Genomic DNA, 19,767 nt, shown 5'->3' with positions numbered 1-19,767 from the left:
AAGGGAGAGAAGCAACTGTACCTTAAAGAGTCAGATAATCATGACCTAAATTTAGATGTCAATCTTAGTGTCACCTATGGCACAGGTCATCCAGGTGTCTCTTGATGCAGTGATGGGCACTGCATAATCTGTGATATATTCTAAATCCACCAATCATTTAGAACTAAATTCAAGACATAAGAGCAAGAAACTAAATTACTCTATGACACATGTAGAAGATGAAATATTCTTCAGTATAATTGGTGATTTCTTCTAAACAAGGCAGCATCATGAAGGAAGTAACAGAAAGGGTGGAGGAGTATGTCACATTAAAAAAGAAGAGATTCAAGTACTATATATACATATAAAGTACTATATATATGTGTGTGTGTGTGTGTGTGTGCACGCGCACGTGCATGTGTGTGTATATATAAAGCAGATGAAATCTACGTCCTAGTTTGGACAAAATAACTGTAACAAGCATTTCTAGGACAATTGGGGAAATTAGAATATGGACCGTATGTTAGGTAAGAAGAAAGGTTATTGATAAAGAAATATAGAGATTAAGTGACTGAAAAACTGTGTGAGAAAGAGAAAGCAAAATATCTGTAAAGTTTTACAGGAAGGTATAGTCTAAAGTATGTGTGTAATCATTAGTGCATGGTAGAAATATGACATTTTGATTTGATCTGAATTTTCTTTCTAGAATGAACACAGACTTCTTTGAGATTATGCAAACATGATACCTTTGTAATTAAGCAAATTTTGAAAATTTTTTTGAGATAAATATCATTGTAACAAATGTGCTAATGAACTTTATTGGCAGTGTGTTTATACTGCAAAAATTAAGGGTCATTTAAATCAAATACTTTGGCTTGGATGAATGTGAAGTCATCCATGTATTTCCTCATTCCTAATTGTGTGCATGCTGACACTTGAGCACCTCAGTCATTGTCATTTATTTGGATCTCATATCAGCCATCACTGAAATACAGCTAAATGTACAGTAGAGAAAGTAATAAGCATTATTGTTTCCAATTACTAATGAAATTATAATTTTACTAAGATTTCTCCAGAGAACATATTCAGTCTGGCATTTAAATAATTAAATAAATCCAAACAGCACTATAAATTGTTTTTATGTAAATCATCCAATAACAAATGACATTTTTTTTTCATAAAGTAATTACCAGGAAATTGTAACGTGTCTAATTTGTCAGAAAGAAACCTCATATTTATAATGTTGTAAATTATACCTTCCTACAAATTATTATTCTTCAAACTATTTTTTACATTGTTAAAATGCAGCATCCCTAACCTTTGCATGCATTTCTTGCAATTTTGAATTCTTTTCTATAAGCAGTTGGTAAACATTATGATTTTTTTGTCTCAAAGTTATCATTGAAGAGCAGGTACCATTAGACTTCCAGTATGAGGTACAATCCTGGCTTTGGTTTGCATTTCCTTAATGGTAAGTATCTTTTCATATACCTGTTGGTCATTTGTATATCTTCTTGGAGAAATGTCTATTCAATTCCTTTTCCCAATTTTTAAAAGGGTTGTTCTTTTTTGCTGTTGAATTGCAGGAGTTTTGCTGACTACTAACTGCTTATTGGAAATATGGTTTGCAAATAATTTCTATCACTCTGTAGGTCTTTTCTTTGTGGCAGAAATTATAGCTGTATTTAAAGAAATTTGTAAAATGCAAAAGGGTTTATAAGTATTTGTTGCTTGGCTATTATAAATGTCTGTGTTTCACATGATTAGTTCAGAATACTGATGATGCCTTACTCCAGCTTTTAATAGATAAGACCCTTGTGATCTATCCTTTTCATCGTCCTCGTTCTGTTCTTTACAACAGTGGTTCTCAAACTTGAGTATGCATTATCCCCTGGAGGGCTTGCTAAAATATGGATTGCTGAGCCTCTCAACTCCAGAGTTTCTGATGCAGTAAGTAGGTGGGGCCCCCCAAATTGTGTTTCTATTAGTTTTTCAAGTGATGCTGGTGTGGTCTATCTGAAGCCCATGCTTTGAGAACTACTGCTCTAATTTTTTTATTTTTTATTTTTTATTTACTATAACTACCAGAATCCAGCTCTTGGCCTACTTTCCCACCATTTTATTCTATCATCCAAAATGACATTTTTCAACATCTAAGCTCTTATCAAACACTTGACCTCATCATAGTTAGTTAATATAACCTCAGCGCCACATCAGCTATGTGTGGAACTCCATAGCATAAAGCACTGCTTACAATCGCTCTGTAGTATCAATGTTAGCTCTTTTGCACATTTCCCCATCTCTCTTTCCTCCACAACTATTGAAACTTGCTTTCTGCTCATCCCAGCCCTTTTTGCTAAGATGAAACTTCTCTCATTAGACTAAACTTGACTCCTTTCCACCTTGTATTAAGTAGTCAGCTGTCTCAGTGCTCCTCCTGCCAGTATTTCAAACTCTCTTGTGGGCTCTTCTCATCTCTAGCGTTGGATCACTCCATGGTGAGCCTTCTGCTCGCAGACTGCAGAGTGTGGCTGGAGAAAGTCGCGTGGCTTAGAGCAGCTGGCTCCCTGGTAGAGCCTGCCATAGGACTTCAACTTGGCCAGGTTCTCCCGCCCCGCACTCCTTTTATTTATCCCTCATTGATTCCCTGGTTTCTTTTCCACAGAAACTTTTCAGGCCATTTTATTTCTTTAAGCCTTCAAAGCCATCAGATATCTCATCTTAAAGTTGATAAAGGCTCCTACTCTTGTGCTACATAACAGAAGGGCCCTAAAATGGATTAATTTGCTATTATTTAGAAAGATAAATTTAGTTATCTATCTAAATTAGATATATCTTTCTATCAGAAGTTAATGTCTGACATTTCAAATGGATGTCTGATGTTCTTTGGCTCTCATCTCTTCACACTTAAAGGAACTTGTTTGACTTCTCTCTTTACTCCTTTCCCCTTTTTTCCTGCCCTCTTCTGATCTTCCTCATTCCCAAACTTGGACTTCTTTCCCTCTGTTTTGAAAGCTGCCTCAATTTTCTCTATAAAAGTGTAATTTTTACTTTATTCTGCTTCCTCTTCCTAATATGACTTAATTTTGTGTTATCAATCAGGTTCTTCCGATGGTCTTATTCAATTCAATTCATGTATTCCCTCTCTAATATCTTTTTTCCTCAATTTTGAGACTTTTGGATGAGACCCTAGTCACATCATGAAATCACTTGCTCTGAAGTTAGTCACAGCTGACTCCTCTCTCTTCTCTTACTGTTCCAGCTGAGCTAAATGACTGTTCTCAGCATTGGTTCTCCTGATTTCTCTGCTGCAGTTGTATCTATCTTTCCATTGTTTTAAAAAATTATTTCTTCACATCTGAGATACTATTGTTAATGTAAGAAACATCCAAACCTGTAGAGAATTTTTATGAGTTTATTTGAGCCAAACTGACGTCCTATGCCCAGGAGCCAGATCTCAGTGCTCTGGGGAATGACAATTTCACAGTTTCTTTTATGCGTTTGAAATAAAGGAGGGAATTTAAGGAAAATTACAGAAAGGTGAGAGAACTGTAAGGTGGAGATCTGATTACAGGATAGTTAAGACTTTGTGCTCTCTTGAGGGTGGTCACGCTTTAGAAGGAGGAATCTAAAAAAAAAAGACATTTCAAAGGTGTGTTAAGCTAGATGCACAGAAACAATGGTCAGGTCTTGCTTGAGGCAAAGATAAGCCTTTTACTAAAAAAGCTATTTGTCTGGGGCGTGACTGCCCACCATGACCTGCCCACCTGCTCAGTTAAGAATTTATGATTTATTAGAGCACCTCTTTTTTACTCACAGTCTCAATCCCTAACTCGTCTAGTTCCTTATTGGATTTTTCCTTTGAATATGTTAATTTTTTTCTCTCTACCAAAAAGTTCTCATTATCCTCTCTCCCTTTCAGAAGCAGCACAATTCATAGCTTGGTATCTTGAATGGCTTTGTGACTCCTTGTTGACCTGTAGCTTTCACAAGCTGCCAGTCACCAGGTTCATTTAGTGCTTTGGGATCTCTAAATCTTCCTTTCCTTTTCACTATTACTGTCTAAATTTTCATGACCTTGTGTTAGGTTTTCTCTAATGGTCACCTAAGAAGAGGTACAGTGTATCTTTGTTTCAAATAACAGGTTTCTTTTCATGCTGCTTGTATCATGTCACTGAACACAGAAAATCTATAATGACTCCTTGTTCCTCTTGGTGATCAGGTCCATCAGCCTTTGGTCAAAGCATATATTAACTGGCCACTCTCAGTTGTTTGCCTCCACCCGGCCGCCCCCCCCACCCCCCCAAAAAAAAGCTGCACCTGTGGTCAGGATTATTCACTCACCATTTCCGTGTTTGTGGGTCTCACTTCCATGTTTTATGCCCACCCCTATCCCAAATTAAACTGCCTCCTTTCTTCCTTTCTTCATACTTTTCTTTGATAATCAAATAGATTCTTTTCTCTTGAACCCTTTACTTATTACTGCAGCAACTGCCATTGTTACTCTTCTCTACTTCTGTACCTAAAAGCCTAGCATTTAATTATATACTCAACCGAACACTTCAGAGATTTCATATATATATATATATAAATTTCCCAGTGAAATTATAAGTACCATATTCCTGAATTACAGTCTCTGCAAGTACGCATTGAGTGAGTACTCTACCGCTTGTTCTGTCAGGCCAGGGCTCCTAGCTTTGTGCTGCATAACAACGAGGGCCTAATATGGATTACCTTGCTGTTATTATCAGAAAGGTTTACTTCCTGACTCCCTTCAGGTATTATGCTTGTGCAAATTTGCATGATTGACTTTTTAAAGTACAAAGTACTAGGTAATCATTATTTGTAGTTAGTTCTTAGCTTAACTCTATAATATAGATCAGCATTGTTATTATCAGAAACTCAGCCAAAAGAACAAATAACTTGCTTCGAGGCATAAAAGTTTATACCTTAGGTTTTGTGGACTTTTTTTTTTTCTTTTTAAAGTGGAGCTGCAATCTGATTCTTTAGCTTCTGACTTCAGTACCTGGGGCTTAGGCAGACATTAATAATCATGTCTCAGCACAAAATTTCTCATGACATTATAATGAAATAGGTAACATTAGTTCAAAAACCTAGAAAGAAAAATTTCAAATATTTAGAATAGCATATACTGTTAATAGTGTATTTGGTAATTTTATTTGAATGTAAGTACTCTATCCTAGAGATGTGTGAAAACAAAATATTCAGTAGTAAAATCCAGGTCTGCCTAGAAATTCTTTTAAAATAACGTTTGTAGATTAAATATGTTTAAGTGGCAAGAGACATTAATTCTGTAATGAAGGTGGAATGAAATAAAACTAAGTGCAATCTTTATTTTTCTGTTGTATAAGGTACTTTAGTTTATGAATGCAAAATGACTAGTGAGTATTTTATTACATTTATGACAAAATGATCAGTGATATAAGGATATATTATCTTTTTCCTATGTTCTAGATAAAGAAGTACATAGTAAAATTTTTCTGGAAAGATCTGAAATCCTGCCACTGACCTGTCATGGCCACTGGATGTCACTAAGACCAATGACATGGATATGAGCCAAAGGTTCACAAAAGGATTAGATGCTAGTATTTCATTTTATTTTACATTTATTCTCCAAATTAGAAAATTCAAAATTAAAAATTAAGATACAATTGGTTTATAAAGATATAGACACAGGAAGAATAGGAATATGGTACAATAAAAATACAAAAATAAAAGGAAGGAAAAAGAAGACACAGATTATAACAAATCTCAATATGACTCCAATAGATAGGTTTAACTCTAGCAGAGCATTCATTTGTCTTAATCACTGCAGATACAACTCTAACTGAGCATCTGTTATCTTGCTGAATAAAGAAGAGGATATAAATTGTACTTTGTATTAATTTTCTGGGTTCTTGTTTTCTTGAAAAGTTCTTTTTGCTTGGTGTCTGTTATGGGTTAAATTGTGTCTCCACCTAAAATTCATATGTTGAAGTCCTAACCCCCAATATCTCTGAATGTGACTTTATTTGGAGATAGGTTCTTTATAGAATTAAAACAAGTTCATTAGGGGGAACCCTAATCCAGTATGACTGGTATCATTGTGAAAAAGGAAAATTTGGAAATAGAGAATATGTGTAGAGGAAAGTTGGTGTAAAGAGACACAGGGAGAAAATGGCCACCTATAAGCCAAAGAGAAAGTTCTAGAACAGATCCTTTTCTTACAGGCTTCAGAAGGAGCCATTTAATTTTCATCACAATCTTATGAAATAGGCATTATTTCTCTTTTTTACTGAGGTAAAGCTTAGGGACAAGTGAGTTGTAGAAGGTAGACTTTATCTGAATTTAAAGTTCATACTCTTTTCATGACCACAATGCTTAACTATTTTTCTTTACTATTAGACTTAAAATTAAAAGGAACATATATATATATTTATGATTATTTCTAATCATTCTAATGTAATACTAAGGAATATTTTACTTGTATTTCTAATTTTAATGAAAATCTAAACTATTAGTTTATAATTTAAATAAAAAATATAAACTAAAATCTAAAACATACTATGTCAAAATCTGACTATTATTGTCCAAAGAAAATCTCAAAAATATACACTATGGAGACAATATTTTCTAAATGTTTGCAACAGTAATTATTTAGATTAATAATAGATGGAGCATTGTGAAAATGGCATAACACTTTTTAAAATCAAGTGGACAACAATGAGGAAGTAAGTTGATAAAAATTGTTAATATAATCGTGTTTTTTTTCTTTTAGTGTATCAGATTCTCGCCTTGTAGTGGGCAAAAATAAAATGATGCACATGAAAAAATTGTATACTACCACAGGATATATAAATATGCCATTATTATTTCTAATATAATAGGTTAAAACCTTCCATACAAACTTAAATATTGACAATAATGAATAAATATTCTTGGGCTTTGGGGCTTCCATTAAAAAAAAAAACACTTGCTCATAATTACCATAATTATACATACTAAAAAAAGATTAAAATGATAACACAGGAAATGCAAACAGTTTTGCCTTTGCAACTCACTGCCTACTATGCCACCTGTTACTAATGCTGATGCCAGCTACCTAAGTATTTGCCAATACTCAATCCACATCTGAGACTTTTCTTACAATCGTTACAAATTTGAAAGCATGTCAGCTCTTTCTTTTAACATTTGCGCTAAAAAGTGGACTTGAGCACATAAGTCAACATGCTCAAGTTGTGTGTGTATGTGTCCATATGAGTGTGTATGTGTATATGTTTTTGCATTTATTTAAAAAATAGTACTTAAAAATCCTGTGTGGAAGATGGATAATTTTTGTCAGAAATTTTCAAAATTATTTTACTGGTCAAAAGAACACCTCAAGTTTTTATTTTTTACCTGGAGCATTAACTTTGTCTTAATATGCTGGTGTGATATTACTAATTTTTAACAAATTTGCTTTTTATTAATAATTGTAATTGGTAGATGCCCACTGATAGCTTTTCATTTGGCTATTTCAAATAAAGGTAAAATAGAAATCATGTCTTTAAAACTTTGTCCAGTTGCACAATATATTTCAGAATATATATGCCAATATAATACAATATATATTCCAATACAGTATATTCCACAATATATTTCAGTTTTCTTCAAGCTGCCAATTTTAGAATCTGAAGAATTATTTTTTTCTTGAGCAACAACTTCCTCAAATATCCAAAAGAATAAAATTTCACATAAGTTTTGAGTACAATTCGTGATGGTTTGCTTTTAAGTCACAATACTCAAGAAAAAGCCGATTGTTTTGGGATTTTGAATCAAGTACCAAACATCAAATGAAATATTTTATGTCAATAAATATAAAATATATTTTTTGTAAGCACTCTAGAATGTAATCTAAAGATCTAGGAAAAGCATACTTGTAGATTTTGAGCAATAGACTAGATGGAATAGTTAACTATTGTTCAAATCCTGTGGCCAATCATTTTTTAGAGCATTAGAGATATAGCACTGCCACAGAACCATTCAAATAAATGATGAGAAGCCAGCAAAAAGAAAAGAATAACTAGACACAGTACGCATATCAATATGAAAGTTAGAAGGTATCTTTTCTATGTTTAGATATATTTAGATACACAAATACTATTGTATTACAATTGCCTACAGTATTCAGCACAGTGGCATGCTGTACAAGCTTGTAGTCTAGAAACAATAGGCTATAAACCATATAACCTAGATGTGTAGTTGGCTATAACATCTAGCTTTGTGTTAGTGCACTCTATGATGTTCTCACAAGATGAAATTGCCTAATGCACTTCTCAGAACCATCTCCGCTGTTTAGTGATACATGACTGTATTTAGCTTATAGTCTCTCAACTCTTACCTTCAACTGTAATTACCTAAAACAACAATAATAAAAAACAAAACAAAGCAAAACAAAAAAACTAAGCTGGCTAAGGAACTGAAGGAAGAAGGAAAACAGAATAATGTATTTGTTGGGGAAAATATGGTCTCCTGGAAAATTTTGGGTTCTTTTCTCTCTTTAGTTGACAAACAAGGTGTTATTGTCATTTGGTCATTCGTGGGCCTCAGCTTCCTTATCTGTAAAATAAGAGTGCTGGATAAAGTAATCTTTAAGATTGTTTCCAACATTAAATTTTTATGAATTTTTGAAATGAACAATTGTGGAAATAAATTCCCAGCATCTGAAATAAATAGCATCAAACAAATGAATTTGTAAGTCAGGTAGTTAATATTTATGATTATATCCAGAAGCTTACTTTTCTATCAGGTCACATATGAAGCTGTGAGTTTGAATATTGGCAAATCAAGCAAACAAAAGTTCACTCCCTGACTTATTTTTAATAGAAGCAATTTTATTTCCTGAAACGGTCCACTTCTACCACAGGTCTCTTTGGAATTTGTCTTTTCTTTAAAAGATAGTTTATTTATTAAAGCTTTTTAACTTAGTAAAGAGTACTAACATTTATTTTAAAAATGTTTGGAACAATGGGAGAACATCTTGAGATCTGAAGCAAACAAGGGTAGTCATTTTGAAAATGAAACGTTTTAAAATAAGTTTCAGCTAGATAGAATTTTCATTTGCAAAGATAAGCTAATCAAGGATCACTAATGAATATACTTAAATTCTTAAATTTTTATCATTTTGGTGGAATCCTATATATTACCTAAGAACATTTTATATTTGAATAAACACCACACATTTTAATTCTAAAGTATTATGATTTTATTGACTATATCATGACTGAAAACAGTAGACCTATAACATAGAAATTCCAGTCAGCCTTTATACTATGAATTAAATAAATTTAATTCAGAATAAAATATTTGATTCTTTAAAATGGTAATTGATTTAAAACTTTCTTTACAACATGGATGTGGCTAATAAAAGGAGAATTTGTCCAACTACCTTCTCAAGCTATGAAACTAGGATAAATTGTAAATGTGTTTAACAAAATAAACAAAAAGTATATTTTATATGTTTTTAGAAAGTAATTAATTTGTCTAAGGAAGCATCGTCCAGTAGAAACATAATAAGAGTCGTATATGTAATTTATATTTTTCTAATAGCCACATTAAAAGTAAAATCACATAGCTAAAACATATCTTAATAATCATTTTATTTAACCTAATATATCCCAAATTTTATCATTTCAACACATAATCAATATAAACAATATTGAAACATTTTGCATTTTGCTTTCCCTTTTTTTTTTGTACTAAGTTTTCAGTCTGGTATACATTTTACATTTATATCACTTCTCAACTTGGCCACCCAATTTTTATCAGAAATACTTGATCTTTACTTAGAGTGCATGATTCTTACAGTTGAGAAATAGATTACCAACTTGTTCCAAATCTACTTAAAAATCTTCTGATAACTGAATCAAGTATCAAGAAAAGATTTGCATCCATGTTGACCACGTTTGTTTATCTCTTTTAAAAGTAATGATTGGATTTTGAAATTTTGAAGCAAAAGCATACGAGGTTCAAAAATATACCTATGTTTATTAAATTTATTAAAACTTATGCCAATTAATTAATGCTAGTATTGTATCAAGTTCAAAGGGATGTTGCATAACTTAAAAAGCAACTCTAGATTTATCAATATCAACAAAGCATTCTCAAGATTTTTCTTGTAGTTTTTGTAGACCATTTATATTATGCTGTTAATTGTAATTAATCTTCTGCATAATGATTCATGTTAGAAAAATGTGTAAAATTATTTTTTGTGTTAAATTTCTATCTTAATATAAATTCTTATATCAATCTACTTAGGCCACAGTTAAGCTTTTCCTTTCTATGAAGCTTTAAATTTAACTCATTTATGCGTGTCAGAATCTAGGTAGTTTTGTGATTGTCCAAAATTATAAGCTCAGATCTTGTTAAAAAGAAAGTTTTCTAACATTTTATTCTTATTTTAGGTGTCAATTTGTTTTGACTCTTGAGCAAACTTCTTAACAAATTCATTATATAATTGGCTGAAAATGTCTCTTTACATTGAGCATTTTATTACCTTTAAAGATAGTTCTATATAACAACCAAGAGCTTTATCAATTTGCTCTACTGCAGGAAATTGTAGTTGGACTACATCATGAAATTTCAGCACACCTCTACCTCACATTTCTTTCTTTACTGATCCAGTGTAATATGAGCTTCTGCATCTTGAGTAAGTTCTGCATCAACAGTGTTCCTATATTTAAATTAAAAAAATTGTACATACCTATTTTCAGTTAGAAAATATATTTTATCAGTTATCATAAAATAATAATAAATGTTTTAACTAATTACCAATTTTGATTAGGTAGGTATCACTGTAAAGCATGTTGACTGTAAGAAATATTTAAAGAAACACATTACAATGTTACATTGCTTGTTGACAAAATACTCCAACTGAATCAATCTGTTGATACTGACTAGATTGTTGGTGTTTTCATGGGACGTACTAGAAAGGATGTGTGTGCTCCACCCCACACATCAAAATAAATGATAATATCAATAAACAATAATGCGATGTTTAAAGTAAAATATTATTATATAAAACAATATTGTTTCCTAGAATAATTTATAATGCCTCAGTTTCTAAATTTAAATTTAGGTTTAATCTAAAAATCAATTATTCTGTTGTACAGCCACATTTTACATGCTTAATACCTACCTGTTTCTAGTGGTTATTTTATTAGACAATGCAGTTCTAAAACTATTGGTACTGCATGTATATAATATTGAAAAGTATTATGCTGATTTTCAACTGCGCTAAAATGTTATATATGTTGCTGTGGACTGAATGTTTATGTGTGCCCAAATTTATGTGTTGTAATCCTACTCCCACCCATTGTTATAATATTAGGAGGTGGGACCTTCGGGGTATAATTAGGATTTGATGTGGTCATGAGGGTGGAACCCCCATAAATGGGATGAATGACTTTATAAGAGTCACCAGAAAACTTCCTTTCTCTTTCTGTCTTCTGCCATGTGAGAATACTCAGAGAAGCGGATAATCTGCAATTAGGAAAAGATAGTCTATACCCTAGCCTTGCTGGCACTATAATATCAGACTTCTGGCCTTCAAAATTGTCAGAAATAAAATTCTGTTGTTTATAAGCCACCCAGTCTATGATATTTTGTTATAGCAGCCCAAACTAAGAATATATATATATTCATGAAATCATATATCTGTATATGTATGTGTATATATATGTAATCATATATGTATATGATTTCATGAATAAAACAATTCAAACCCATTTATTACTGCTATACATGTATTTTAAGACAGCAGGTAATACTATAAAAACTTATAATTATATTCATTTTTTATTAAATCATTTAAAAAACTATACATATGAGAAAAAATACAATAATATTCAGTTCATTAGAAAGAATATCTTGCTTAAATAATCCAAAAAACACATTGAAAGCATAGAATATGTTCTATGTTCTATTTGAGAAAGAGATTTATCACTTATCTCCTATAATGGTGAGTGTTAATCATGCTTGGCTCTAGAAAAAAATACCATAAATAGAAAATATTAATTAGACGATCTGTCAAAAAACGTTGCAGAACTAAGGACAACTTGTGATTTTTAAAGAACTTTAAAAACTTAACATTGTGCCAACATTTGTTGAACAATTCATTCAAATTGTTGCTTTAACGGGTGTGACAGTGGGATAGTTGTCTTAATGACAGAACTCTGTTCCATCAAGGTTATCAAGTATTAATAGTAAACATACATTAAAATTTTTGTATTTTAGAAAAAAAACACAAAAAGAATAGTCTAAATTTTATGGTTACATTTCCACACACAAAAAAACAGTCTTTAGATCAGTCATGGCAATTTCAGCTGAAGTATTTTTACAAGTGGATTGGTACTTGCTTATTGTGTTTCTATAAAACTTATTAATCATATGCTTTTATTCAAAATATCAGCACTAAAACTAAAAGCCTAATGGTTTGATGAGATGCTATCTTAGGGATAAATAACAGTCTAGAAATCAACATTTACTAAAACCAATATTACTAAAATCAGCATAACTAAATGACAGTTAACACTCATCCAGATTTTAACAAGTATCTGAATGTTTGGTATCATATGTGAAAGTTCCAGATGGTTGACTAGACTCACTTTTCATTTGGATGTTTTCCCCAAGAGTTTCATTCAGTTTTAATGTTCATTCATGGAGATAATTTATGGCAGACACATAATTTTCAGAGATATTCTTATCTTCTATTAGAACATGAGTCATATTTGTGCATGCCATCTCTCAGGAGGTAAAAATAACATTAGTACACAATAAAATTACTTACATACTTGGGTTCTTGGTAATCACTTTAAAACTTCGTGCCTTACAATGATCTCAAAATATCAGTTAACTGTTTCAGAGTATTATTCAGAATCTAAAAGACAGAGGACATTCAATAAGTGTTAAATAAATGTATAAATAAAAAAAAGATAGTTTCGATGGAAAATGCCTTTAATAGGTAAAGTCTAGGGATCATAAATTGAAAAGGAGAAACTTACAAAAATAAAAAATTAATAAACAGTATGAAGAAAATTCAAATATTTGAACTACAAGTAGTGTACAGAGATGTTATTTAGTCTGATTTGCATGATTTGTCTGCCCGGCTATACTAGTCATCAGTTTTGTGTTTGCTTTGTGCTGTGAGGCAGCAGACATGGCATGAAATATAACAATCAGGGTATTCCATTCTACCTTCTGGAGTACTGGTGACAGTGACTGGATTGGTTTTTCCTCCCTCCCTTCCTTCCTTCCTTCCTTCCTTCCTTCCTTCCAACATATGGCATGAAACGTTAACAGCTTATAAATATTGTTTTTCATGGGAATAGAAGTGATTGAAAGGCAGTTCCCTTTTATGTCAAAAGCTATTAAACTGAGGATATGTTAATAAACAAGCTCTAATGCAAACAAAATGTAGAGAGTTTGTGTAGAAATGCTAATTTAGGCAACTGAGTGGGCACTGGAATCAGGAAATTGGGTTCTGGGCAAGGCATTAAATATTTCTAGGCATCAGTTTTCTTGTCATCTCTAACATGTACTTAGGAAGTATGAATATACAACTTATGCTGATTAAATGTGTGAAAGTTCTTTAAACAAACCCAGCATTCAAGCATAAGATGTCTGTCATTAATATGGAAGGTTGTATAACTTTCCACACTGGAGGGTCCACCTAATTTCCCTCTAGGCTAATATGGTGATGACAAGTAGAGGAACTTTACAATCCACTGGTCTCTTCCATCTCTAGGCAAATAGCCTATACATGCTGATATGTAAGCATCAGCTTTCATGCAGAATGGCAGCCTATGGTGAGGCTGTTGATTGGCAGTTCTTTCTAGCCAAAGGCATACTAAGGGAACTAGTCATAGTAATTCGATGCTTGCTACCCATTTCACAGTTTTATGTTTTGTTAATGATTCATCGACACCTCTTGTTAGCTCCTGAGAGTTGGTGTTGCCCTAGTGGTAGCCAAGCATCCCACATTTCAATTATTTTGGCTGTCAACTCACCACATATGTTTTTGGCATTGTTAACTGAGGAAAGGAAAAAGTACAACTTGGGTTGCAATTAAGCCAAAACTGTAGAAAGAAGCAGTGTGTGTGTGTGTGTGTGTGTGTGTGTGTGTGTGTGTGATCGTTGAAATCACTGATTTTCCTGTTGGATTGTGTAGCAAATTCAAGCTGCTGTTTAAAGATATTTAATCACTATAAGTCCTAAAAATTCATATTTTTCTTTAGAAGTGAATGTAGATTCTACATCATTTGAAAACAGAAAAAATAGAATGTACTAATCCAATCTTTAAAATCTCAAGAACAAATGTAAAAAATAACACACCTCTGGTGTTTGCTAGCAGCAAGAAGAAAAATCTGTAAAATAGTACAACTGAAAAATATCGACTAAGACCATTTTGTTTTAAAATTATTAGGTTTGTGTTTGATAGAAAACGACATGTTCAAATGAGCTTATCTTTATTAACAGTGCTAAATAAAAAATACATCTAAAAGATTTTTCATTACCCAAAATGGTTGAATTGTCATAGCAACACTCACCAAATCACATTGCCAGAAAAGCAGAAATCAGTACGAACTCTTCCCTCTTCTCCACCCCAAACTATGTACAATCTATACTAAATTCATAATGTTTGCCTCTTTGATAGCTCATGTATGTGTTTTTTTCTCTACACCACTTCTGTTGCCTAATTCACATAATTAACCTCTACTTTCAAGATTCCAGTAATAATATGTGACTGCTATCTCAGATCTCTTGGCTTGCCTTACATACTCCATCCTTCCTCCAAAACCATTTCCACTCAGTTTTCCCATTGTCTTAGCTGTGGGGAACTTGTATACAAATCCTTTCATGATTTTGTGCCAACCATCTTTTTTAGCCTTATCATCTGATTCCTTGTCTTCACATCTTTCATTCAACCTCACCCTCTGTCACCTCTTCCTGTGACCTCCTGAGCACCAGTCAACTAGAAACACTTGAAATTTCCTTCTGCATGCCATGTTTTATTGTGGTCTCTGTTCATCTACTCTTCTTGGTGGAATTATTCTTCCTGTTTGCCCAGTGGCCATGAACTCTTAAGGCCAACTTTCTTAGACAAACTTCTGATTTCCTGATTGTTCACAGAAAGAAGCAGCCATATTCCTCTTTTATGTGCTCCATTGTACTTTATAATCACTTTCCATACCTAATTATTTGAGTTTATTTCTCATTTTTATTAAGCACCTATTTATTGGACGTTTGTCATGTGCAGTACACTATTTTATTCATCTTTTTAGTCCTGACATTGAGCACAGTCCCTGGCATACAGTAAACACTAGAAGAAAGTAACACTTGCACTGAGAAGGGAATGGTGGCAGCAGTTCACTAGTCACAAAAGAGTTGTGACTTAAGGAGAAGGTATTCTGTGCCAAGTAAGGGCTTTGTAATGAAGCAAGCTTAGCTGAGAAGTTCAGGGTAGAGGAACACTGGATGTAAGAGCCTGAGGCTGAGAGGTAAGATAAATTGTTGGAGAGTTAGGTAGAAGAAGCCAGATCATAGAAAGATTTGTTTATGTTGGAAATTGTACACATTTGTTTCTGTAGATTTTGGGGAAGGTATTCTAAAAACGTGAGTGCTGTGACATGCAACCTTTTAAAAACATCAGTAAGGTGAATATTTGAAATTGGCATGTTAGGGAGAGAGCGTGGAGAAGCAAATAGATATTGAGATATAAGGTAAGATAGAAACAGATTGATAATTGGTAGCCCACTGACACATTCTAGGTAAGAAATGATTGTGCTTAAAGCAGTTGAGATAGAGAAGAAAGGGGTGTACAAAATAGATACTTGGATGGTTGAAAATTCATGTTCAGGTATATGCTTTGCTATGAAGGTTGGGAGATATAGGAATCTAAAGTGATTGCCAGGTTTATAGTTTAGACACTGGAAAGATTGGAAATAATGGAGGAATTGGCAGGTTTGGAGAAGGATATGGTCTGAGTTTGGAGAAGGTTAACTTATAGATGAGTAGGGCCCACCAATTGGACATATCTAGTGGACAGTCAAGTATTATTGTTCAGAGATCATGAGAGAGAACTGGAGTAAAAAAAGAGACCTGGAGATCAGTATAGTCTATAGACTGAATTGACATGCATAGGACAAATTGCCTGGGGATAATCTGAAATGTGAAGAGAGAAGAGGGTTTAGAAAGAAACTTGGAGAGTATATTTAGAGGCATGAAAAGAAAGACTAAATTGGCGACTGAGAAGTTCCTCTCCTCTCAAAGTTTAGAAGGCTCTCAGATTTTAAAGAGTAGCTTAAAGGGAATGGTTGTGATATAGTTCCTATTTAATGGGTTGAAGTTCAAAAGGATTCCAGGTTTGAGGAGCATGTAGCAAAAGGGTTATTTTCTAAAAAAAAAAAAAAAGTTACTATAAATAAAAGGGGAATTGGGGTGATAGCTGGAGATTTAGGGTGTTTTAAGGGAGGTATATATAAAGTCAATTGAGAATTTCTTCTCTTAACCACAGTATTGCTTTCCATTCTGTGTTTCTAACTACTCCTTCTCTAATTTGCTGATCTCTTTTCTTAGCTCCTCTTTCAGAGATTTTCCACACTTATGGTTTCCTTCAATATTAACTTCAATGAAAAAAATCTTAATCGCATATTTGTTTTCTTGATCCTAGACTGCTTCTATTTTATAGTATGAACATTTCTGCTTGGATAATATTTTGGTAGTACTCATTTAGCTTTATGAAATAGAATTCTTCATTCCCCCCTAAGATAGTTGACCAACTGCTTATGCCACTTTCTAGTTTTTGATTCACTCATGTGAAGTCACTAGGCCCCATGTGTACTTTGCAATGTCTCTCCATCTGTCCCATTCTTTCTCTTTCTATTGTCACTATCCTAGTTAGTTTCTTATCATGCTTGCTGGGACATTGCACTTATATCCCTGACAGCAATCTCAAAAAAATAATCTCAAAGATTTGTTAGACTCTAGTGCATTATTTTGATTATACTTATTTCTTATCGAACAACCTTGAATGGCAAACTACCTACAGTACTGTATATGTTAAAATTGGCCTTCTGAAAAGTTAATTAGACCCAATGTTGGAAGTGAGTTTGTTGAGTAACCTTCTTATGAAACAATCATGACCTGTAGGCAGAGAATTAGGCCCTGAGATAAAAATAACTCAGAGGTTAAATAAGCATCTATTTAAAAGAAAAGAAATTGTCTTAACAGAGTCATTTACCTGTGATCACATTACTAGGTACAAAGGATAATGAAGATTTTCCTTCTGCTGGTAATTAGATATTTGGTTAGTTCAAAAACTATGTGACTATCCTCACTGTTAAAAAAAAAAAAAAAGGTTAAAGTATGTGGCTGTGAGTGTCTGAGCCTCACTCTTCACCCTTCATCATTTTAAGTTCCTATATATGATCCCTAATCCACAATGTTCTGAATTTAGTGTTCAGAAATATTGGCCCAAACAAGCCCACATCTAGTTCCAGCCACTTCCTCTCCATTCCTACTATTTTCTTCAGACTTGAACTGCAATATTGACTCTTTCTAGGATCTTCAGTCTGAAGGCCTTTGTTCTTGATCTACAGCATTGTCTCTTCTCTGGGGCTCTAGTCTGCTGGCCTACCCTACAGATTTTGGATTTGCAATCCTCTTTAATCATGTGAGCTTGATTCCACCTAGCCCTTGACAACCAGTGAGACACACACACACACACACACACACACACACACACACACACACACACATATGTACACGTATATATGTATACTAAGAGATGTTGCCTCTTAATCAGGTAATGTTGTGTACAGATTAAGATATGTACAGGGAACCCATTCTTATAATCTAATTTGTTCTAGGACAGTGATACATGATCAAGTCTGAAAGTCAATAATTTTCTGTATTGATATTTGCAGCACTTAGTTTTGGGCCTTGACTTTTCTAATTTATCTTGCACATTGCAGCCACAGGAACTTTCTAAAAGCACACAAATGATATTACCTTTTTTGTAAAAATCTTTAGGAACTCCACATAACCTTCTGGAAAAGCCAAACTCATCAGTATGGCCTATATGGCCTGTTATAATCAGGCCCCTTTTGCTTCTCCTGCTTCTCCCCTTCTTGTACCCCATGATCCAGCCCAGGTGAACCAACTGTGGTGTTCCACAACCTCTGACCCTGTCTTTCTCCTACAAACCTTTTGATCTTTAAGCTGTTGCTTTTGTCTGGAATACACTCCCCTAATTTGTCTACTTGGTGAGAACCTACTTATCTTTCAATTCACACCTCAAGTACTCTAAATGACATCATTTTCTACTTGTTTTGGCTAACATTGACTCTTTTCTACTCTGTGCCCTCACAGAGCTGTTTTAGGCAACCAAGGTTTATGACATCTTGAGTTCCCTCCGCTATCTTAACTTTCCACAGTCAAGACTACACCCTGTACTAGAAATGATGGCCAATACTCATTTACCAAGGCCTCAGGACTCAACATGGACACCAGTCAAGCCAAGGCTATTTGTAAAAAAATCTTATGCTTGCCTAATCAAGTGAAGACAATTCATACTCCACTGAACCAGGCAATCATTTTAACAAAGGCAATCTATATGTGGGAAAGGTTTAAGAATAAAGATGACAATACAGCAAAGGAAAATGTTTTTGAATTGAACAGAAAGAATTTGGTCATGTTAAAAGAGAACTGTTTGGGGCACTATCAGAATTCAGGGTGAATGCCAAATGTCATTGCAGGAGACGACAGAGTCTAGACTTAGCATTCTCTACGAGTTTGTCAAGGAAACAATCAAGTTATAAGTTTGGAATTATCTGTACATTATTCATTAGAGAGTTTGTAAAACTTCGTCCTCCTTTTTTGTTAATAATTCATTTTTTTCCTAAGAGAAGAAAAGCTCTCTTTAGGGAGGAAAACATTGCCCAAAAGAAAAGATACCTGAAGAAATAGTTGTTAACTAAATGAAGAAAAGGATGGAAGCAGATAATAAAAGCTTAACTAATCAGTCTTTGGTTGATTGCAGTAGTAATTGGAATCAGAGATTTCAATTAGTAACTGAAAATTGAAACTCAGTAATCCCAGGGTCTAGAGAATTAAAGGAATGACTTTTTCCCTGTCTCCCACTGATTTTCCCCTATTGTCCTTCCAGGATGGGAGGAACTTAAAGTTATCTAGTTTGACCTTGACAACAAACGTAGGAAGTTAATATTATCTTCATTTTATAGATAAGGAAAATCAGGCTCTGAGGAGACAAATATTTGTTCAAATTCTCACATCTAGTGATAGCAGAGCTCCAAAGCTCATGTTCTTTCTAGTCTCTATTTAAAGACTAATCACTGCTATATAAAGCCCTTTACTCAAACTGGTCCACTTAGCACCCCTTAATGCTTCAGTTCCTCAGTCCTTCTATCTATTATTCCATGATTTTTACTTGCCTTTGTCTTGTCTTTTCTTCTTCATCCTTTGGCACTTTAGTAAAATCCTTTTTATAAAAAGGCTTAATGTTTCAGGTTTTCTCCACTTTAGCACTACTGACATTTTGGGCCAGATAATCCTTTTTTGTGTGTGTAGAGGGGATGTCCTGTGCATTGTAGGATGTGTAGCAGCATCCCTGGCATCTATCCACTGGACACCAGTAGCATTCCACCTCCCAGTTGTGACAGCCAAAAATATTGCCAGGCTTTGCTCAATATCCCTAGGCGAGTAACTGCTCCCCAGGCAAGAACTGCTCTA

Source organism: Pteropus alecto, unplaced genomic scaffold, assembly GCF_000325575.1.
Source record: "Pteropus alecto unplaced genomic scaffold, ASM32557v1 scaffold72, whole genome shotgun sequence".
In the NCBI taxonomy this organism is placed as follows: Eukaryota; Metazoa; Chordata; class Mammalia; order Chiroptera; family Pteropodidae; genus Pteropus; species Pteropus alecto.
This window is presented reverse-complemented; position numbering follows the sequence as displayed.